The 23,299-nt window shown below is 45.6% G+C and overlaps 1 protein-coding gene across 3 annotated transcripts in view; it reads left to right on the forward strand.

Moving 5' to 3' along the window:
* Window positions 1–7,058, forward strand: part of LOC307032126 (uncharacterized protein) — a 106,696-nt gene extending 99,638 nt beyond the window's left edge. For all 3 annotated transcript variants that reach the window (XM_079669896.1, XM_079669895.1, XM_079669897.1), the window contains one exon: window positions 7,043–7,058. The gene's annotated coding sequence lies outside the window, so the exon portion shown is untranslated. The remainder of the gene's footprint in view (window positions 1–7,042) is intronic.
* Window positions 7,059–23,299: the final 16,241 nt, after the last annotated feature.

The following is a 23,299-nucleotide window of genomic DNA, read 5'->3' on the forward strand; positions in this document are numbered from 1 at the left end:
GGTGGGGCTCCCAAGCGAGCTATCTCACAAGTCTTGGCCGCAGACAAAAAAACAAGGCATCTGGATCTGACCTGGCAAGACCTGGAAGTCCTTGAGTCAGTGCTCAAGGCCCTAAAACACCTCCTGGAATTCACTGACGCGTTATTCAGGATGACGACACCGCACTCACGGTCCCTACACACGGCGGCGTGCATTGCCGCTTCAGCGCTTCTGCCCATTCACTTTGAATGGGCTGACGTCACGATTCGCCGAACTGCATTGTGGGAGCAAAGCGTAGCTTCTCTCGCGGTGCTCGATGCAAAAGTAGAGCAATGTTCTACTTTTGCCGCCTCGACGGAGGCGTCAGCCAATCGAATCATGTGCCAGTGCAAGCTCTAGCCAATCAAATCGCGTGCTTGTGTGTCTGGGGCGGGAGATTCATGTGATTGGTTGTTGGTCGAGTTTCAGCCCCCTCCGCCGGCAAGCGACAACGCACGCCGCCGTGTGTAGGTGCCGTTACTGAGTCCATCAAAGTATCCATCCTGGATTATCTGAGGGAGAAATGTGATGACCCTGCCACCAACGACCTGCTGGACATGGCTGGCTTAGTGGACCCCAGGTTCAAAACAAGATACGTAGCGGAAGACAAGCTAGAGGAAACCAAGTGCAGAGCCATATCAGAGATGGAGGCAATGCTGTCTGAGTCTGACCAGGGTACAGCTGAGTCATCTGCTTCACAACATCAAGCACCAGCAGTATCAGAGCCACCAAAAAAGAAAACCCTTGGAAGCTTCTTCAAAAGGGCAACAACATCCTCTGCCACATCATCACATAGAGAGCGGATTGAAACAGAGTTGTCTGCCTACTTGCAATCTGTCGATGCTGACAGTGAATCAGATCCCCTGCAGTGGTGGAAGACCCATGAGGAAATGTTCCCAAACTTGAAAAAAGTGTGTATGCCCGCCACCAGTTCTCCATCGGAACGATTATTCAGTACCTGTGGGAATATAGTTACAGTTGTGCAAAAAAGTATTTAGTCAGCCACCAATTGTGCAAGTTCTCTCACTTAAAAAGATGAGAGAGGCCTGTAATTTTCATCCTAGGTACACCTCAACTATGAGAGACAAAATGAGAAAAAAAAATCCAGAAAATCACATTGTCTGATTTTTAAAGACTTTATTTGCAAATGATGGTGTAAAATAAGTATTTGGTCGATAACAAAAGTTCATCTCAATACTTTGTTATATACCCTTTGTTGGCAATGACAGAGGTCAAACGTTTTCTGTAAGTCTTCACAAGGTTTTCACTGTTGCTGGTATTTTGGCTCATTCCTCCATGCAGATCTCCTCTAGAGCAGTGATGTGTTGGGGCTGTCGCTGGGCAACACAGACTTTCAACTCCCTCCAAAGATTTTCTATGGGGTTGAGATCTGGAGACTGGCTAGGCCACTCCAGGACCTTGAAATGCTTCTTATGAAGCCACTCCTTCGTTGCCCGGGCGGTGTGTTTGGGATCATTGTCATGCTGAAAGACCCAGCCACGTTTCATCTTCAATGCCCTTGCTGATGGAAGGAGGTTGTCACTCAATATCTCACGATACATGGCCCCATTCATTCTTTCCTTTACACGGATCAGTGGTCCTGGTCCCTTTGCAGAAACACAGCCCCAAAGCATGATGTTTCCCCCCCCATGTTTCACAGTAGGTGTTCTTTGGATGCAACTCAGCATTCTTTCTCCTCCAAACACGTCTAGTTGAGTTTTTACCAAAAAGTTCTATTTTGGTTTCATCTGACCATATGACATTCTACCAATCCTCTTCTGGATCATCTAAATCAGTGGTTCTCAACTGGTCAGGCCTCGGGAACCACTTTTTACTTGGTCAATACATCGCGACCCAACATTTTGAAGCACTCAAATCTATTCAACAAAAAAACGTGCTGTAATATATACGCTTTTCAGCAGACAATATTAATACAAGTGAAGTACAGTGCATATATCCCTTATATCCCTTCACAGAACTAAAGTATGCTTTTAAAAAAGGTTTAATGAGATGATGGAATCAAAGCTGAACTATATAAAAAGGCACACGTGCTGAAAACCTAACCCCAGCAGGGGGTCTGGGGGGATTCTCCCTCAGGAGATTTTTAGAAATACTAACATAAACTACGCATTCTGGTACACTCTGAGAAGAAAATAAATAAATCTACCCGACATATTGATAATATTTTATGCAATTGTTTGTTTTTCAGTTTGTTCTGACATCTTGCTGCGAGAAGAGTAAAGAGGAGATAGTCTGTGTGACTTACTTTAAATTGTGGGTAAGGGTAGATAGCTCCCATTGTTCTGTGACCTGTCAATCATCAAACCAGGGGTCATATTTCATTATGTGTTCATTTTTATCTGACGTTGTACCCATGCATGTATAAAGAAGAGTTCTACTGCAAAGTTATTCTCCGTGGGGACTTCCGGCAACAATCTTGATTCTGATTGGCCAGAAGACTCGAAAAAACTTGTGTCGCAACCCACCAGTTGAAAACCACTGATCTAAATGCTCTCTAGCAAACTTCAGACGGGCCTGGACATGTACTGGCTTAAGCAGGGGGACACGTCTGGCACTGCAGGATTTGAGTCCCTGGCGGCGTAGTGTGTTACTGATGGTAGCCTTTGTTACTTTGGTCCCAGCTCTCTGCAGGTCATGGGCTAGGTCCCCCCGTGTGGTTCTGGGATCTTTGCTCACCGTTCTTGTTTCTCATTTTGACCCCACGGGGTGAGATCTTGCGTGGAGCCCCAGATGGAGGGAGATTATCAGTGGTCTTGTTTGTCTTCCATTTTCTAATAATTGCTCCCACAGTTGATTTCTTCACACCAAGCTGCTTACCTATTGCAGATTCAGTCTTCCCAGCCTGGTGCAGGTCTACCATTTAGTTTCTGGTGTCCTTTGACAGCTCTTTGGTCTTGGCCATAGTGGAGTTTGGAGTGTGAGTGTTTGAGGTTGTGGACAGGTGTCTTTTATACTGATAACGAGTTCAAACAGGTTCCATTCATACAGTTAACAAGTGGAGGACAGAGGAGGCTCTGAAAGAAGAAGTTACAGGTCTGTGAGAGACAGAAATCTTGTTTGTTTGTAGGTGACCAAATACTTATTTTACAGAGGAATTTACCAATTAATTCATAAAAAATCCTACAATGTGATTTCCTGGATTCTTTCCCCCCATTCTGTCTCTCATAGTTGAAGTGTACCTAGGATGAAAATGACAGGCCTCTCTCATCTTTTTAAGTGGGAGAACTTGCACAATTGGTGGCTGACTAAATACTTTTTTGCCCATACAGGGTATATGCAGGAATCCTGAAGTCAAATTTAATACCTTTTAATACCTTTTTTAAGACCCTTTCCATACATTTTAAGTAGGGCTGTCAAACGATTAAAAACTTTAATCAGATTAATCACAGCTTAAAGATGAATTAATCATGATTAATCACCATTCGAACTATGTCCAAAATATGCCCGTGGGGTCTTATTTCATTACGTGTTGAAAAAATGTCATGATTTTCCATAATATCTACAGTTATTAACAAAGAACGCAACACACCATGAATTTAACATTTAAATGAAAATATTTATTTAATTATAAAAGTGCATCAAAGCTGCTTGTGTGACAGTCAGACAGTGAAAACTTTACAGCGGCCGCTGCCGCGAGTTAACGGGAGAATAAACTCCGGTGAACGAGCAGCACTGCAGCGGGCAGTAATGCAGCTGAACCACATGAATAAACAATGCACCACGGTACTCTGGAGAAAGGTATAAGGTTGGAGAAGTAGTCCTTAATTTAATCTGGCTTCGTATTAAAAACTACCCGACGCAGTTCTCTATTGATGTTGTTGTGAGCGGTGTTGCGGAGAAAATCTGCGACGTAAAATGCTGGTTGGGTCATAAGAAGGCACGTAAACGGTTACGTCATGACGCAAACGATGACGCAATAATTCACCTTTGAACCTGCATCTGTAACAATGAGTGGACCAAAGAAAAGAAAAGTCGACATTGAGTGCCGAGTGTTTAATGAGGAGTGGACAGCTACCGATCCGCTACTGGCCCGGCCCGTCTGTCAAATTTTAAAACTCATAGTGGCCCCCGAGCCAGAAAGTTTGCCCACCCCTGGTTTAGATAGTTAACTTAGTCTAAGTTATCACAGTGGTTCTCAAATGGTTCGGTCTCCATTTATGTAAACACATATTTCCATTTGAGGGGGTAGTGATTAGTAAAATATGCATGAATAATACAAACAAAATGTTAACTAGGTGAAAAAAGGTAAGATAAACTTGTTGAGAGCTAAAACTAGTCTTTGCTGCTGCCTCAAAGAGGGGGAGAGGGGGGAGAGGAGGGAGAGGAGGGAGAGGAGGGAGAGAAGCAGGGGGGAGAGGAGGGAGAGGAGGGAGAGGAGGGAGAGGAGCAGGGGGGAGAGGAGGGAGACAGGTGAGGCTGATTCAGGAGCACAGACACACTCACAACTATAAATGAACCAAAAACAAATAAATAAACAAGTTTCAATGTTTTTTCATATTGGATAATGGTATGTTATTGGTTATGGCCATGTTCTTATGATTTTATGATTATTTAAATGTATACAGTTCTGTTCCCATAGATCTAGTCTCTTTATTTCCCCCTCAAAGTGCACCAGATTGATGCATTTAAGTCCAACATTTAAAAAAAAGCATGCCCCCGGACCCCCCTGTAGGATTTTGAGGTCCACCCCCACTTAAAATATGTTCACATGAATAGGTTCCTAAATAAATTTGCCCATTTTTTAAAATAGTAACCCATCTCCATATGTTTATTATTGGGTAGTAGATTTAAACTAGAGGGCTATCACTATGGGCAGCAACGCTTTAAATATTGACAAATAAATCCAGCAAAATGGCACAAAAAATACTTGTTTTTGGGCTGTATGAATAAATGGACTTGAAACAGTTATCTGATTTAGAGAACTGGCACCTCTTTTATTCCAATTAAAGCACTGTTTTGGACATACTATACTATGTTGTTTCTCCTGGATTTTTTGACACACTAAACCAGAACGTTTTTCTGATATTTTCGACATACATACTTCATGGTGTCTTTTTCTTCTTTTCTCCCCACAGGACTGTGAGGACATTCATCTGACATCAATGAAGACGGTGGCTTCTGGAGTTTCTGAAGAAGTTATGGTACGCACTATGACTTTTCTGATATTTCCGACATACTATGAGTATTTATGATATTGTCAACTATGTGGATTTTTTGCATTTTTATATATTATATATATTTTCATTCTACTAAACTGACTTCATGGTGTATTTTTCTTCTTTTCCCGGAACACTGAGTGCAAGTACATCTGACATCAACGAAGACGGTGGCTTCTGGAGATCCTGAAGAACTTACGGTACTATACTCTGACCATTTCTGATATTTTTGACATACTATACCAGGGTTTCCCACACAGACTATACTTGGTATATTATTATATACAAGTGTATTTCGCGACCCATTTAGGTATTTTATACAAAAAATTGGTTTTCGTCCGCGACCACGACGCCATCTGCGATCGATTAACTTGTGGACAATAATCCCTCGCTCTACGCTTCCTGTACCCAGGCCCGGACTGGCCATCGGGAGGACCGGGGGGTTTCCCGATGGCCTGGCCTGTGAAGTGGCCTGCCTCACACAGGGGGACTGGCTGTCTACATGATGTGGTCTGCCTCACACAGGGGGACTGGCTGTCTACATGATGTGGCCTGCCTCACACAGGGTGACTGGCTGTCTACATGATGTGGTCTGCCTCACAGGGGGACTGGCTGTCTACATGATGTGGTCTGCCTCACACAGGGGGACTGGCTGTCTACATGATGTGGTCTGCCTCACAGGGGGACTGGCTGTCTACATGATGTGGTCTGCCTCACAGGGGGACTGGCTGTCTACATGATGTGGTCTGCCTCACACAGGGGGACTGGCTGTCTACATGATGTGGTCTGCCTCACAGGGGGACTGGCTGTCTACATGATGTGGTCTGCCTCACAGGGGGACTGGCTGTCTACATGATGTGGTCTGCCTCACACAGGGTGACTGGCTGTCTACATGATGTGGTCTGCCTCACACAGGGTGACTGGCTGTCTACATGATGTGGTCTGCCTCACAGGGTGACTGGCTGTCTACATGATGTGGTCTGCCTCACACAGGGTGACTGGCTGTCTACATGATGTGGTCTGCCTCACACAGGGTGACTGGCTGTCTACATGATGTGGTCTGCCTCACACAGGGTGACTGGCTGTCTACATGATGTGGCCTGCCTCACACAGGGTGACTGGCTGTCTACATGATGTGGTCTGCCTCACACAGGGTGACTGGCTGTCTACATGATGTGGCCTGCCGACATGGCCACTGTCATACAGATCATAAATCACAGCCCTTGATTGGTCTCTGTGTGTCATTCAAGCTCGGGATAACCTCAGCTCAGGTGAGGTAAAGGACTCTGAGTGTTTAGATAGGTAACTTAGTCTAAGTTCTCAGTGGGTCTCAAACGGTTTGGTCACCATTTATGTAAACACATATTTCCATTTGAGAGGGTTGTGATTAGTAAAATATGCATGAATAAATAAATAAAAAGTTAACTAGGTAAAAAAAGGTAAGATACACATTTAAAACTTGTTGAGAGCTAAAACTAGTCTTTGCTGCTGCCTCAAAGAAAAAGGGGGGAGAGGAGCAGGGGGGAGAGGAGGGAGACAGGAGAGGCTGATTCAGGAGCACAGACACACTCACAACTATAAATTAACCAAAAAGAAATTAAAAACAAGTTTCAGTGTTTTTTCATATTGGAAATGGGCCATGATTTTATGATTATTGAAATGTATACAGTTCTGTTTAATATAGGTGTTTCCATAGATCTAGTCTCTTTATTTCCCCCTCAAAGTGCACCAGATTGATGCATTTAACTCCAAAATTAAAAAAAAAATCTTACCGGTGGAGCATGCCCCGGACCCCCCTAGAAGATTTGAGGTTCACACTTAAAATCACATGGATAGGTTCCTAAATACATTTTAAAAAAAAAATAGTAACCCATTTACATATGTTTATTTGTAGGTAGTAGATTTAAACTATAGGCCTATCACTATCTGCCTGTACCTGTCGCTCTGCCATCGCATGAAGGGTCTGCTAACAAGCGACCAACAGAAAGGTTAATGTTAATGTTGTTGCACGTTTTTTTTAAATCGATATACATTCAACATATATCGACTGTCGTTTCAAATGTTTTGAAATGCTATATTATGACTTTTCTGTCATCGTTATCGTCATACTATACTACGCCTTATTTCCACGTTAAATACGATGTTTTCTCCGACATTGGTTAGGGTTATGACTTTTTTGTCAATAAATAAATGTATCCTTTATTTTGAAGAGTTATTTATTTCACTTTATAACAATAACAATTAAGCTACAGGAAATGACTTTGTCAAAAACTGGAACTGTAAGCTTTGTTATAGCCAGGGGAGGACAGTTTAAACATATATATTTTTGGATAAGGATCCTCCCCCTCATATCAAAATGAGTTTTTACATCAACGTGTTTGTGGCGTAATCGTAGGACATATGCTGAGCTATTCTTGGTGTTTGCTAGATTTTGTCAAACAAAGAAAATGTGAAAAAAGGAAATAAAACAAGTCCTAGTGCAAACAGTCAGAGTGATACAACTCCGCTCAGGTAAGCTGAAGTCTTGGGTTCGATCCTCCTGAGGCGCACGAGTTTTCTAAATCTCCAACCCAAAGTTGAGAATGAGTTTACCAAATGAAAGGTCTACCTCTCAGGTCAGATGGCTCAGAGGGATAGAAGACTGACTGAGAGACTGCAGGTTGTGGGTTCAAGGCTTTTCAGGTGCAGTCGTCTTTAAGGTCCAAACAGCCAAATGAGCAGCTCATAAACTCTACCAAACAATGATGACTCAGGACAGATGGCGCAGAGGGATATGTGACGGGTCAGAAGACCTGAGGTTGTGTGTTTGAACCCCCGTGATGCTCAGTGATTTTTAAAGAGCTTTACTCAAAGTGATGAGGATAAATGCGCCCAGAGAACAGGTCTCCATGTACGTGAGTTGGTGGCTATCTGGGTTTGTTCTCTGCACTTAGGCGCCTTAGTGCGCACTGAGGCGCCTAAGTGCCGAGAACAGATCTGCTGCTTAGCATGTGCGGGGTTCGAGTCTACTAGAGGCAACGTAGCTAATACAATAGGTCCAAAATAGAGAAATAAAATAGGCCAACAAAATAGGTGAAAAGTAGAATAAATAGAGTTCAAAGATAGGACAGGTGACCAACTAGAAAAGCATAGAGAAATACGGGTAATGTAAACATTGAGCTCAATGTGGGGATCAAATAATTACTCTTTTCTTTTCTAGATACTTAACTCTGACCGTTTGCCCTATGACTAGGTACTGAGTTTACCAAATGAAAGGTTCATCTCTCAGGTCAGATGGCTCAGAGGGATAGAACACTGACCGTGAGACTGCAGGCTATGGGTTCAAGGCTTATAAGGTGCGTCTTAGATGAGACTACAACTCATGATATCTGCCCATCATCTTTATCTGTCTACCAAAATACTCTCATCTCATACTTAAGTAAAAGTAATAATACAGCAGCGTATGGAAATAAGTCAGTTTAGTAAGGCACAAAATGTTTATTTAAAAAAGTCACACTTAACTATGTAATTATTAAAAAGTATTATTTGTATGTATTCCTATATTAATTTGTTAATTTATTCCTGTATTATTTTGTTAATTTATTCCTGTATTAATTTATTCTTATATTATTTTGTTAATTTATTCTTATATTATTTTGTTAATTTATTCCTATACTATTGTGTTGTGTTATTTTATTCCTGTATTATTGTGTTAATTTATTCCTGTATCTATTTGCCTGTGTGAGATTTGAACCCTATTTTGTAGTCAGGTAGTAGACCTACAGTCCTTGACTCTAACCTCTAAGCTATTTTGTCTCACAAACTTTCTCGGTGAATCCCAGACTGAAGTATGTACCATTCACTAGAAAGTGCTAGGGCTGTGTGTTTTCAGGCTCAAACATGAGATGGAGATGTCAAATACGCAAAGGAACATCCAGCTCTCTCAGGTCAAATGGCTCAGGGTGATAAGAATGACGGTTGGTATCCCAGAGGTTGTTGGTTCCAGTCTTGTGCGTTCCAGATAGATTTTAAGGTGTCTTCACCTTAAGGTAGAAGTCAAATACAAGTAAAAGCCGAGACTTCTCATCTGCTCCAACGGCTCACAGAGATAGAACAATGGTTGGTAGACCAGAGGTTGTTGGTTCCAGTCTTGTGTGTTGCAGATAGATTTTGTGCGTGTGCGTGTTTAAGACAGTTAGTAGGGGGGAGTGAATAGGTTACCAACTTCCTTAATAAAGAAAGTTGGTATTAAGGAAGTAATCAATGGAAGTTGGAAGTTGGAAGTTGGTATCCTATTCACTCCCCCCCGAAGGGGGGGAGTGAATAGGATGCTTACTTACTTTCTTAATACCAACCTTCTTTATTAAGGAAGTTAGTATCCTATTGGTACATACAAGGAAGTTGGTATAATAGGATACTTACTTACTTCCTTAATCAAGGAAGTTGGTATCCTATTCACTCCCCCCCTTCGGGGGGGAGTGAATAGGATACCAACTTCCTTTTTTAATACCAACTTTCTTTATTAAGGAGTGAATAGGATACCAACTTCCTTAATAAAGAAAGTTGGTATTAAAAAAGGAAGTTGGTATCCTATTCACTCCCCCACTACTAACTGTCTTAAACACGCACATGCACAAAATCTATCTGGAACTCACAAGACTGGAACCAACAACCTCTGGTCTACCAACCATTGTTCTATCTCTGTGAGCCGTTGGAGCAGATGAGAAGTCTTGGCCTTTACTTGTATTTGACTTCTACCTTAAGGTGAAGACACCTTAAAATCTATCTGGAACGCACAAGACTGGAACCAACAACCTCTGGGATACCAACCGTCATTCTTATCACCCTGAGCCATTTGACCTGAGAGAGTTGGATGTTCCTTTGCGTATTTGACATCTCCATCTCATGTTTGAGCCTGAAAACACACAGCCCTAGCACTTTCTAGTGAATGGTACATACTTCAGTCTGGGATTCACCGAGAAAGTTTGTGAGACAAAATAGCTTAGAGGTTAGAGTCAAGGACTGTAGATCCACTACCTGACTACAAAATAGGGTTCAAATCTCACACAGGCAAATAGATACAGGAATAAAATAATATAGGAATAAATTAACAAATTAATATAGGAATAAATAAATGCAGGAATACATACAAATAATACTTTTTAATAATTACATAGTTAAGTGTGACTTTTTTAAATAAACATTTTGTGCCTTACTAAACTGACTTATTTCCGTACGCTGCTGTATTATTACTTTTACTTAAGTATGAGATGCGAGTATTTTGGTAGACAGATAAAGATAATGGGCAGATATCATGAGTTGTAGTCTCATCTAAGACGCACCTGAAAAGCCTTGAACCCATAGCCTGCAGTCTCACGGTCAGTGTTCTATCCCTCTGAGCCATCTGACCTGAGAGATGAACCTTTCATTTGGTAAACTCAGTACCTAGTCATAGGGCAAACGGTCAGAGTTAAGTATCTAGACAAGAAAAGAAAAGAGTAATTATTGTATCCCCACATTGAGCTCAATGTTTACATTACCCGTATTTCTCTATGCTTTTCTAGTTGGTCACCTGTCCTATCTTTGAACTCTATTTATTCTACTTTTCACCTATTTTGTTGGCCTATTTTATTTATCTATTTTGAACCTATTGTATTAGCTACGTTGCCTCTAGTAGACTCGAACCCCGCACATGCTAAGCAGCAGATCTGTTCTCAGCACTAAGGCGCCTCAGTGCGCACTAAGGCGCCTAAGTGCAGAGAACAAACCCAGATAGCCACCAACTCACGTACATGAAGACCTGTTCTCTGGGCGCATTTATCCTCATCACTTTGAGTAGAGCTCTTTAAAAATCACTGAGCATCACGGGGATTCAAACACACAACCTCAGGTCTTCTGACCCGTCACATATCCCTCTGCGCCATCTGTCCTGAGTCATCATTGTTTCGTAGAGCTTATCACCTGCTCGTTTGGGTTTGGACCTTAAAGATGACTGCACCTGAAAAGCCTTGAACCCACAACCTGCAGTCTCTCAGTCAGTCTTCTATCCCTCTGAGCCATCTGACCTGAGAGGTAAACCTTTCATTTGGTAAACTCCTTCTCAACTTTGGGTTGGAGATTTAGAAAACTCCTACGCCTCAGGAGGATCGAACCCAAGACTTCAGCTTACCTGAGCGGTGTTGTATCACTCTGCTTGACCAAATCTAGCAAACACCAAGAATAGCTCAAAGAAAATGTGAAAAAAGGAAATAAAACAAGTCATAGTGCAAACAGTCAGAGTTAAGTATGTCCTACAATCCAGAGGCTTCCCCCGCCACTCGACCCAACTCACCACCAGATGGTGATCAGTTGACAGCTCCGCCCCTCTCTTTACCCGAGTGTCCAAAACATACGGCCTCAGGTCCGATGATGCGATAACGAAATCGATCGTGGACCTTCTGCCTAAGATGCTCTGGTACCACGTACACTTATGAACATCCTTATGTTCGAACATGGTGTTTGTTATGGCCAATCCATGACTAGCACAGAAGTCCAGTAACAAACCACCACTCCGGTTCATATCAGGGGGCCCGTTCCTCCCAATCACTCCCCTCCAAGTGTCTCCATCATTGCCCACATGTGCGTTGAAGTCTCCCAGCAAGATTAAAGAGTCCCCTTCAGGAGCCCCATACAGGACTCTTTCCAGGGTCTCCAAGAAGGCCGTATACTCTGAACTGCTGTTTGGTGCATAAGCACACACAACAGTCAGAGTTTCCCCCCCCATAACCCGCAGGCGTAGGGAGGCGACCCACTCGTCCACTGGGGTAAACTCCAACAACGAAGCACCCATCCGGGGACTTGGGAGTATCCCCACACCCGCCCGGCGCCTCACACCTTGAGCAACTCGTTGATGCAAACTATAATCCTTCTTAGATAAACTTGTGTTATTTGATTAATCTGAATAAACTTTAACATGCTCTTGCTCTTTGCTTTTATAGAGTTATAATTAATAATGTCTTACTAGCTACTGGAGGTTTCTCAATACTCTAATTTCCCCTCCTCGACTCCTCGGGTCCTTCTCACTTTGGTTAAATGGATTCCTTGCGTCCCTCACTTGCATCGTTTCCCAGCGACTAGTCCCTCTCACCAGGGAAGCATGGAGAGACGCAAGGAAACCATGAGAAGCAGGAAATGAGTTTTCAGAGCAATGGGACGTCCTTTCCTCCGGAGCGTCACGTGAAGCGACGTCCGTTTGTGATGACGCCGTACAGCTGATCGTCTGACAGCAGCTCTGTCCTCGTTGTTTTCACAAACACCCCCGCCACACATTTACTGACACAAACATTTGTATCATCTGTTGTAGACCCAAATAAATAAAATGAAATAAGAACTTATTCTCAAAAAAGATAAACGCCATTCTTAAAATGTATAAACGAAAAATAGTTTGATTAATATTGATTAGAGTGCACAAAATAAATAAAATAATTGAGAGAAGAAAAAGAGCTTTGTTATCTATCAAAACCCAGTTAGATTAATCAATCAATCAATCAATGTTTATTTATATAGCCCAATATCACAAATGTTACATTTGTCTCAGTGGACTTCACAGTTTGTACAGAATATCAGTATGACAATACGACACCCTCTGTCCTTAGACCCTCACATCGTACAAGGAAAAACTTCCAGAGAAAACCCCACAGTTTAAAGGGAAAAATGGGAGAAACCTCAGGGAGAGCAACAGAGGAGGGATCCCTCTCCCAGGACGGACAGACGTGCAATAGATGCCGTGTGTAAATTGAAAAGATAATACATTTGCAACATAGGTAGTCCAAATGTTTGGAAATGCATGTGTGTATAATAAGAAGATGAATCCACGAGGATATCCATCCAGGACTTATGATCCAGGACCGCAGCCACGACTCAAGATCCAGGACTCGCAATCCATGACACAGGACCGCAGGATCATCCATGACTCCGGATCCCGGCGTATATAGACACCAAAAAGAAAGAAATTTGGGGAAGCTGGGTTAATCGGAACATGAGAGTACACAGGTATAGACAGAGAGAAGGAAGAAGTAAGATGTCCCCCGACAAACTAAGCCTATATCAGCAAAACTAGGGGCTGAATCTAATCAGCCCTAACTATAAGCTTTATCAAAAAGGAAGGTCTTAAGCGCACTCTTAAAAACGGATAGGGTGTCTGCCGCCCGAACACAAACTGGAAGCTGATTCCACAAAAGTGGAGCTTGATAAGAAAAGGCTCTGGCTCCCATTGTACTTTTAGAGACTCTAGGAACAACCAACAACCCTGCATTCTTGGAACGCAATGCCCTAGTAGGACAATAGGGTATAATGAGTTATTTAAGGTAAGATGGCGCCTGCCCATTAAGGGCTTTGTAGGCCAGAAGAAGAATTTTAAATTCTATCCTGTGTTCTATAGGGAGCCAGTGTAAGGCAGCCAGAACAGGAGTAATGTGGTCCCTTTTCCTAACTCTGGTTAGTACACGAGCTGCAGCATTCATTGGATTGCACACTTTGTTTGTTTGTGTGGATATGTAGCACATTAACATTTTAAATAGCACTTAATGACTGACTGAATGGAAATGACAGTAAATGAAAATGTATAAACGAAAAAAGCGATCATGAAAATGTTTCCAATAAATGAATAAAATGATTTTTGACCACTTTGTTGTTCAGATATATCAAATATTTGTAACTAAATGAAACATGAATTGAAAAAAAACACGATATAAAATGAGGAGTGACTCTCGTGAGTTTCATTTATTTTCTTCACTCCGCTGGGAAACTGCTCTCATGTCAAGAAGCATCAGATCAGCGCACGCGCTGCATCGTCCAATCAGTGAGCGATACACAGTAAGGGGGCGGGGCGAGTGTCTGAGGATTTCACCGGAGGATGGTCTGGTGGTTCCTCGATTATAGCTCCTCCATTATCGCTCCTCGATCCTCCGGCAGAAATAAGAGCCATTGGGACGCTGCTCAAGATGGCGCAGACAAATCAACCTCCGGTGAGACCGAGACCGAGGAGCGAGGAAATGAAAAATAAGAGAAGTGAGAAAGGGCCCTCGACTCCTCGGTCCTCCGGTAGTGACCCGGAAATGGATTTCAGCGCGCCATGTTGAAGGACATCTCATTTCTCTAAATGCACATCAAGCACCGAGCATCGAGCGTTGAGGAGGCTCTCAGGAGGAGCTCTAACCGAGGAGACACTGATGGGTCCTCCACGGCTCCTCCGAGGATGCATTTCCGGGAACGGAGGAGGCGTGACGCACGGCCGGACTTATCTCAGCCAATCACAGCTCTGCATGCATCCCCTGGATATTATTTTAGAAACTGCTTGAACGGTGACTCAATGTTTACAGTGAGAACATCTGTGAGGTCCGTGCAGAAAGCAGAGCAGTGTGTAAAATATATATCACTCAGTGTAACAGACCTACTCTCTGTATCTGCTTTAGTTTAGTAGATATCTACAAACAAAGAGTCCAGATGTTTCTAAAACCATTTAGTGCTTCACAAAATAAAATACACAACGGCTGTAGCCTGATTATGCTTTAGGAGCTGTAGGTGTGTGTGTGTGTGTGTGTGTGTGTGTGTGTGGTACAGTGTGTAGGTGTGTGTGGTACAGTGTGTAGGTGTGTGTGGTACAGTGTGTAGGTGTGTGTGGTGCAGTGTGTAGGTGTGTGTGGTACAGTGTGTAGATGTGTGTGTGGTACAGTGTGTAGATGTGTGTGGTACAGTGTGTAGGTGTGTGTGTGGTACAGTGTGTAGGTGTGTGTGGTACAGTGTGTAGGTGTGTGTGTGGTACAGTGTGTAGGTGTGTGTGGTACAGTGTGTAGGTGTGTGTGGTACAGTGTGTAGGTGTGTGTGGTGCAGTGTGTAGGTGTGTGTGTGTGGTACAGTGTGTAGGTGTGTGTGGTACAGTGTGTAGGTGTGTGTGTGGCACAGTGTGTAGGTGTGTGTGGTACAGTGTGTAGGTGTGTGTGGTACAGTGTGTAGGTGTGTGTGTGGTACAGTGTGTAGGTGTGTGTGGTACAGTGTGTAGGTGTGTGTGTGGTACAGTGTGTAGGTGTGTGTGTGGTACAGTGTGTAGGTGTGTGTGGTGCAGTGTGTAGGTGTGTGTGTGGCACAGTGTGTAGGTGTGTGTGTGGCACAGTGTGTAGGTGTGTGTGGTGCAGTGTGTAGGTGTGTGTGGTACAGTGTGTAGGTGTGTGTGTGGTACAGTGTGTAGGTGTGTGTGGTGCAGTGTGTAGGTGTGTGTGGTACAGTGTGTAGGTGTGTGTGTGGCACAGTGTGTAGGTGTGTGTGGTACAGTGTGTAGGTGTGTGTGGTACAGTGTGTAGGTGTGTGTGTGGTACAGTGTGTAGGTGTGTGTGGTGCAGTGTGTAGGTGTGTGTGGTACAGTGTGTAGGTGTGTGTGTGGTACAGTGTGTAGGTGTGTGTGGTACAGTGTGTAGGTGTGTGTGGTGCAGTGTGTAGGTGTGTGTGGTAGAGTGTGTAGCTGTGTGTGGTAGAGTGTGTAGGTGTGTGTGGTGCAGTGTGTAGGTGTGTGTGGTACAGTGTGTAGATGTGTGTGGTGCAGTGTGTAGGTGTGTGTGGTACAGTGTGTAGATGTGTGTGTGGTACAGTGAGTAGGTGTGTGTGGTACAGTGTGTAGGTGTGTGTGGTACAGTGTGTAGGTGTGTGTGGTGCAGTGTGTAGGTGTGTGTGGTACAGTGTGTAGATGTGTGTGTGGTACAGTGAGTAGGTGTGTGTGGTACAGTGTGTAGGTGTGTGTGTGGCACAGTGTGTAGGTGTGTGTGTGGCACAGTGTGTAGGTGTGTGTGGTGCAGTGTGTAGGTGTGTGTGTGGCACAGTGTGTAGGTGTGTGTGGTACAGTGTGTAGGTGTGTGTGGTGCAGTGTGTAGGTGTGTGTGGTAGAGTGTGTAGCTGTGTGTGGTAGAGTGTGTGGGTGTCTGTGGTACAGTGTGTAGGTGTGTGTGGTACAGTGTGTAGGTGTGTGTGGTACAGTGTGTAGGTGTGTGTGGTACAGTGTGTAGATGTGTGTGTGGTACAGTGAGTAGGTGTGTGTGGTACAGTGTGTAGGTGTGTGTGTGGCACAGTGTGTAGGTGTGTGTGGTACAGTGTGTAGGTGTGTGTGTGGCACAGTGTGTAGGTGTGTGTGTGGCACAGTGTGTAGGTGTGTGTGGTACAGTGTGTAGGTGTGTGTGTGTGGTACAGTGTGTAGGTGTGTGTGTGGTACAGTGTGTAGGTGTGTGTGTGTGGTACAGTGTGTAGGTGTGTGTGGTACAGTGTGTAGGTGTGTGTGTGGCACAGTGTGTAGGTGTGTGTGTGGTACAGTGTGTATGTGTGTGTGGTACAGTGTGTAGGTGTGTGTGTGTGGTACAGTGTGTAGGTGTGTGTGGTACAGTGTGTAGGTGTGTGTGGTACAGTGTGTAGGTGTGTGTGTGGTACAGTGTGTAGGTGTGTGTGTGGTACAGTGTGTAGGTGTGTGTGGTACAGTGTGTAGGTGTGTGTGGTACAGTGTGTAGGTGTGTGTGTGGTACAGTGTGTAGGTGTGTGTGTGGCACAGTGTGTAGGTGTGTGTGGTACAGTGTGTAGGTGTGTGTGGTACAGTGTGTAGGTGTGTGTTGTACAGTGCGTAGGTGTGTGTGGTACAGTGTGTAGGTGTGTGTGTGGCACAGTGTGTAGGTGTGTGTGGTACAGTGTGTAGGTGTGTGTGGTACAGTGTGTAGGTGTGTGTGTGTGGTACAGTGTGTAGGTGTGTAGCTGTGTGTGGTAGAGTGTGTGGGTGTCTGTGGTACAGTGTGTAGGTGTGTGTGGTACAGTGTGTAGGTGTGTGTGGTGCAGTGTGTAGGTGTCTGTGGTACAGTGTGTAGGTGTGTGTGGTAGAGTGTGTAGCTGTGTGTGGTAGAGTGTGTGGGTGTCTGTGGTACAGTGTGTAGGTGTGTGTGGTGCAGTGTGTAGGTGTGTGTGGTGCAGTGTGTAGGTGTGTGTGGTACAGTGTGTAGGTGTGTGTGGTGCAGTGTGTAGGTGTGTGTGGTACAGTGTGTAGATGTGTGTGTGGTACAGTGAGTAGGTGTGTGTGGTACAGTGTGTAGGTGTGTGTAGGTGTGTGTGGTACAGTGTGTAGCTGTGTGTGGTAGTGTGTGGGTGTCTGTGGTACAGTGTGTAGGTGTGTGTGGTACAGTGTGTAGGTGTGTGTGGTGCAGTGTGTAGGTGTGTGTGGTACAGTGTGTAGGTGTGTGTGTGGCACAGTGTGTAGGTGTGTGTGTGGCACAGTGTGTAGGTGTGTGTGTGGTGCAGTGTGTAGGTGTGTGTGGTACAGTGTGTAGGTGTGTGTGGTACAGTGTGTAGGTGTGTGTGGTGCAGTGTGTAGGTGTGTGTGGTAGAGTGTGTAGATGTGTGTGTGGTACAGTGAGTAGGTGTGTGTGGTACAGTGTGTAGGTGTGTGTGGTGCAGTGTGTAGGTGTGTGTGGTACAGTGTGTAGGTGTGTGTGGTACAGTGGTAGGTGTGTGTGGTACAGTGTGTAGGTGTGTGTGGTACAGTGTGTAGATGTGTGTGTGGTACAGTGTGTAGGTGTGTGTGGTGCAGTGTGTAGGTGTGTGTGGTACAGTGTGTAGATGTGTGTGTGGTACAGTGAGTAGGTGTGTGTGGTACAGTGTGTAGGTGTGTGTGTGGCACAGTGTGTAGGTGTGTGTGGTACAGTGTGTAGATGTGTGTGTGGTACAGTGAGTAGGTGTGTGTGGTACAGTGTGTAGGTGTGTGTGTGGTACAGTGTGTAGGTGTGTGTGTGGTACAGTGTGTAGGTGTGTGTGTGGTACAGTGTGTAGATGTGTGTGTGGTACAGTGAGTAGGTGTGTGTGGTACAGTGTGTAGGTGTGTGTGTGGTACAGTGTGTAGGTGTGTGTGTGGTACAGTGTGTAGGTGTGTGTGTGGTACAGTGTGTAGGTGTGTGTGGTACAGTGTGTAGGTGTGTGTGGTACAGTGTGTAGGTGTGTGTGGTACAGTGTGTAGATGTGTGTGTGGTACAGTGAGTAGGTGTGTGTGGCACAGTGTGTAGGTGTGTGTGGTACAGTGTGTAGGTGTGTGTGTGGTACAGTGTGTAGGTGTGTGTGTGGTACAGTGTGTAGGTGTGTGTGTGGCACAGTGTGTAGGTGTGTGTGGTACAGTGTGTAGGTGTGTGTGTGGTACAGTGTGTAGGTGTGTGTGTGGTACAGTGTGTAGGTGTGTGTGTGGTACAGTGTGTAGGTGTGTGTGGTACAGTGTGTAGGTGTGTGTGTGGTACAGTGTGTATGTGTGTGTGGTACAGTGTGTAGGTGTGTGTGGTACAGTGTGTAGGTGTGTGTGGTACAGTGTGTAGGTGTGTGTGTGGTACAGTGTGTAGGTGTGTGTGGTACAGTGTGTAGGTGTGTGTGTGGTACAGTGTGTAGGTGTGTGTGGTACAGTGTGTAGGTGTGTGTGGTACAGTGTGTAGGTGTGTGTGTGGTACAGTGTGTAGGTGTGTGTGTGGCACAGTGTGTAGGTGTGTGTGGTACAGTGTGTAGGTGTGTGTGGTACAGTGTGTAGGTGTGTGTGTGGTACAGTGTGTAGGTGTGTGTGGTACAGTGTGTAGGTGTGTGTGTGGTACAGTGTGTAGGTGTGTGTGGTACAGTGTGTAGGTGTGTGTGGTACAGTGTGTAGGTGTGTGTGTGGTACAGTGTGTAGGTGTGTGTGTGGCACAGTGTGTAGGTGTGTGTGGTACAGTGTGTAGGTGTGTGTGGCACAGTGTGTAGGTGTGTGTTGTACAGTGCGTAGGTGTGTGTGGTACAGTGTGTAGGTGTGTGTGTGGCACAGTGTGTAGGTGTGTGTGGTACAGTGTGTAGGTGTGTGTGTGGTACAGTGTGTATGTGTGTGTGGTACAGTGTGTAGGTGTGTGTGTGTGGTACAGTGTGTAGGTGTGTGTGGTACAGTGTGTAGGTGTGTGTGGTACAGTGTGTAGGTGTGTGTGTGGTACAGTGTGTAGGTGTGTGTGGTACAGTGTGTAGGTGTGTGTGTGGTACAGTGTGTAGGTGTGTGTTGTACAGTGCGTAGGTGTGTGTGGTACAGTGTGTAGGTGTGTGTGTGGCACAGTGTGTAGGTGGTGTGTGGTACAGTGTGTAGGTGTGTGTGTGGTACAGTGTGTATGTGTGTGTGGTACAGTGTGTAGGTGTGTGTGTGTGGTACAGTGTGTAGGTGTGTGTGGTACAGTGTGTAGGTGTGTGTGGTACAGTGTGTAGGTGTGTGTTGTACAGTGTGTAGGTGTGTGTGGTACAGTGTGTAGGTGTGTGTGTGGTACAGTGTGTATGTGTGTGTGGTACAGTGTGTAGGTGTGTGTGTGTGGTACAGTGTGTAGGTGTGTGTGGTACAGTGTGTAGGTGTGTGTGGTACAGTGTGTAGGTGTGTGTGTGGTACAGTGTGTAGGTGTGTGTGGTACAGTGTGTAGGTGTGTGTGTGGTACAGTGTGTAGATGTGTGTGTGGTACAGTGAGTAGGTGTGTGTGGTACAGTGTGTAGATGTGTGTGTGGTACAGTGAGTAGGTGTGTGGGTACAGTGTGTAGGTGTGTGTGGTACAGTGTGTAGATGTGTGTGTGGTACAGTGAGTAGGTGTGTGTGGTACAGTGTGTAGGTGTGTGTGTGGTACAGTGTGTAGGTGTGTGTGTGGTACAGTGTGTAGGTGTGTGTGGTACAGTGTGTAGGTGTGTGTGGTGCAGTGTGTAGGTGTGTGTGGTACAGTGTGTAGATGTGTGTGTGGTACAGTGAGTAGGTGTGTGTGGTACAGTGTGTAGGTGTGTGTGTGGCACAGTGTGTAGGTGTGTGTGGCACAGTGTGTAGGTGTGTGTGGTACAGTGTGTAGGTGTGTGTGTGGCACAGTGTGTAGGTGTGTGTGTGGCACAGTGTGTAGGTGTGTGTGGTACAGTGTGTAGGTGTGTGTGTGTGGTACAGTGTGTAGGTGTGTGTGTGGTACAGTGTGTAGGTGTGTGTGTGTGGTACAGTGTGTAGGTGTGTGTGGTACAGTGTGTAGGTGTGTGTGTGGCACAGTGTGTAGGTGTGTGTGTGGTACAGTGTGTATGTGTGTGTGGTACAGTGTGTAGGTGTGTGTGTGTGGTACAGTGTGTAGGTGTGTGTGGTACAGTGTGTAGGTGTGTGTGTGGTACAGTGTGTAGGTGTGTGTGTGGTACAGTGTGTAGGTGTGTGTGGTACAGTGTGTAGGTGTGTGTGGTACAGTGTGTAGGTGTGTGTGTGGTACAGTGTGTAGGTGTGTGTGTGGCACAGTGTGTAGGTGTGTGTGGTACAGTGTGTAGGTGTGTGTGGTACAGTGTGTAGGTGTGTGTTGTACAGTGCGTAGGTGTGTGTGGTACAGTGTGTAGGTGTGTGTGTGGCACAGTGTGTAGGTGTGTGTGGTACAGTGTGTAGGTGTGTGTGTGTGGTACAGTGTGTATGTGTGTGTGGTACAGTGTGTAGGTGTGTGTGTGTGGTACAGTGTGTAGGTGTGTAGCTGTGTGTGGTAGAGTGTGTGGGTGTCTGTGGTACAGTGTGTAGGTGTGTGTGGTACAGTGTGTAGGTGTGTGTGGTACAGTGTGTAGGTGTGTGTGGTGCAGTGTGTAGGTGTGTGTGGTAGAGTGTGTAGCTGTGTGTGGTAGAGTGTGTGGGTGTCTGTGGTACAGTGTGTAGGTGTGTGTGGTGCAGTGTGTAGGTGTGTGTGGTGCAGTGTGTAGGTGTGTGTGGTACAGTGTGTAGGTGTGTGTGGTGCAGTGTGTAGGTGTGTGTGGTACAGTGTGTAGATGTGTGTGTGGTACAGTGAGTAGGTGTGTGTGGTACAGTGTGTAGGTGTGTGTGTGGCACAGTGTGTAGGTGTGTGTGTGGCACAGTGTGTAGGTGTGTGTGTGGTGCAGTGTGTAGGTGTGTGTGGTACAGTGTGTATGTGTGTGTGGTACAGTGTGTAGGTGTGTGTGTGTGGTACAGTGTGTAGGTGTGTGTGGTACAGTGTGTAGGTGTGTGTGGTACAGTGTGTAGGTGTGTGTGTGGTACAGTGTGTAGGTGTGTGTGTGGTACAGTGTGTAGGTGTGTGTGTGGTACAGTGTGTAGGTGTGTGTTGTACAGTGCGTAGGTGTGTGTGGTACAGTGTGTAGGTGTGTGTGTGGCACAGTGTGTAGGTGTGTGTGGTACAGTGTGTAGGTGTGTGTGTGGTACAGTGTGTATGTGTGTGTGGTACAGTGTGTAGGTGTGTGTGTGTGGTACAGTGTGTAGGTGTGTGTGGTACAGTGTGTAGGTGTGTGTGGTACAGTGTGTAGGTGTGTGTTGTACAGTGTGTAGGTGTGTGTGGTACAGTGTGTAGGTGTGTGTGTGGTACAGTGTGTATGTGTGTGTGGTACAGTGTGTAGGTGTGTGTGTGTGGTACAGTGTGTAGGTGTGTGTGGTACAGTGTGTAGGTGTGTGTGGTACAGTGTGTAGGTGTGTGTGTGGTACAGTGTGTAGGTGTGTGTGGTACAGTGTGTAGGTGTGTGTGTGGTACAGTGTGTAGATGTGTGTGTGGTACAGTGAGTAGGTGTGTGTGGTACAGTGTGTAGATGTGTGTGTGGTACAGTGAGTAGGTGTGTGTGGTACAGTGTGTAGGTGTGTGTGGTACAGTGTGTAGATGTGTGTGTGGTACAGTGAGTAGGTGTGTGTGGTACAGTGTGTAGGTGTGTGTGTGGTACAGTGTGTAGGTGTGTGTGTGGTACAGTGTGTAGGTGTGTGTGGTACAGTGTGTAGGTGTGTGTGGTGCAGTGTGTAGGTGTGTGTGGTACAGTGTGTAGATGTGTGTGTGGTACAGTGAGTAGGTGTGTGTGGTACAGTGTGTAGGTGTGTGTGTGGCACAGTGTGTAGGTGTGTGTGGTACAGTGTGTAGGTGTGTGTGTGGCACAGTGTGTAGGTGTGTGTGTGGCACAGTGTGTAGGTGTGTGTGGTACAGTGTGTAGGTGTGTGTGTGTGGTACAGTGTGTAGGTGTGTGTGTGGTACAGTGTGTAGGTGTGTGTGTGTGTGGTACAGTGTGTAGGTGTGTGTGTGGTACAGTGTGTAGGTGTGTGTGTGGCACAGTGTGTAGGTGTGTGTGTGGTACAGTGTGTATGTGTGTGTGGTACAGTGTGTAGGTGTGTGTGTGTGGTACAGTGTGTAGGTGTGTGTGGTACAGTGTGTAGGTGTGTGTGTGGTACAGTGTGTAGGTGTGTGTGTGGTACAGTGTGTAGGTGTGTGTGGTACAGTGTGTAGGTGTGTGTGGTACAGTGTGTAGGTGTGTGTGTGGTACAGTGTGTAGGTGTGTGTGTGGCACAGTGTGTAGGTGTGTGTGGTACAGTGTGTAGGTGTGTGTGGTACAGTGTGTAGGTGTGTGTTGTACAGTGCGTAGGTGTGTGTGGTACAGTGTGTAGGTGTGTGTGTGGCACAGTGTGTAGGTGTGTGTGGTACAGTGTGTAGGTGTGTGTGTGTGGTACAGTGTGTATGTGTGTGTGGTACAGTGTGTAGGTGTGTGTGTGTGGTACAGTGTGTAGGTGTGTAGCTGTGTGTGGTAGAGTGTGTGGGTGTCTGTGGTACAGTGTGTAGGTGTGTGTGGTACAGTGTGTAGGTGTGTGTGGTACAGTGTGTAGGTGTGTGTGGTGCAGTGTGTAGGTGTGTGTGGTAGAGTGTGTAGCTGTGTGTGGTAGAGTGTGTGGGTGTCTGTGGTACAGTGTGTAGGTGTGTGTGGTGCAGTGTGTAGGTGTGTGTGGTGCAGTGTGTAGGTGTGTGTGGTACAGTGTGTAGGTGTGTGTGGTGCAGTGTGTAGGTGTGTGTGGTACAGTGTGTAGATGTGTGTGTGGTACAGTGAGTAGGTGTGTGTGGTACAGTGTGTAGGTGTGTGTAGGTGTGTGTGGTACAGTGTGTAGCTGTGTGTGGTAGTGTGTGGGTGTCTGTGGTACAGTGTGTAGGTGTGTGTGGTACAGTGTGTAGGTGTGTGTGGTGCAGTGTGTAGGTGTGTGTGGTACAGTGTGTAGGTGTGTGTGTGGCACAGTGTGTAGGTGTGTGTGTGGCACAGTGTGTAGGTGTGTGTGTGGTGCAGTGTGTAGGTGTGTGTGGTACAGTGTGTAGGTGTGTGTG

The sequence above is a fragment of the Notothenia rossii genome (genome assembly GCF_949606895.1).
Source record: "Notothenia rossii genome assembly, chromosome: 3".
Classification (NCBI taxonomy): domain Eukaryota; kingdom Metazoa; phylum Chordata; class Actinopteri; order Perciformes; family Nototheniidae; genus Notothenia; species Notothenia rossii.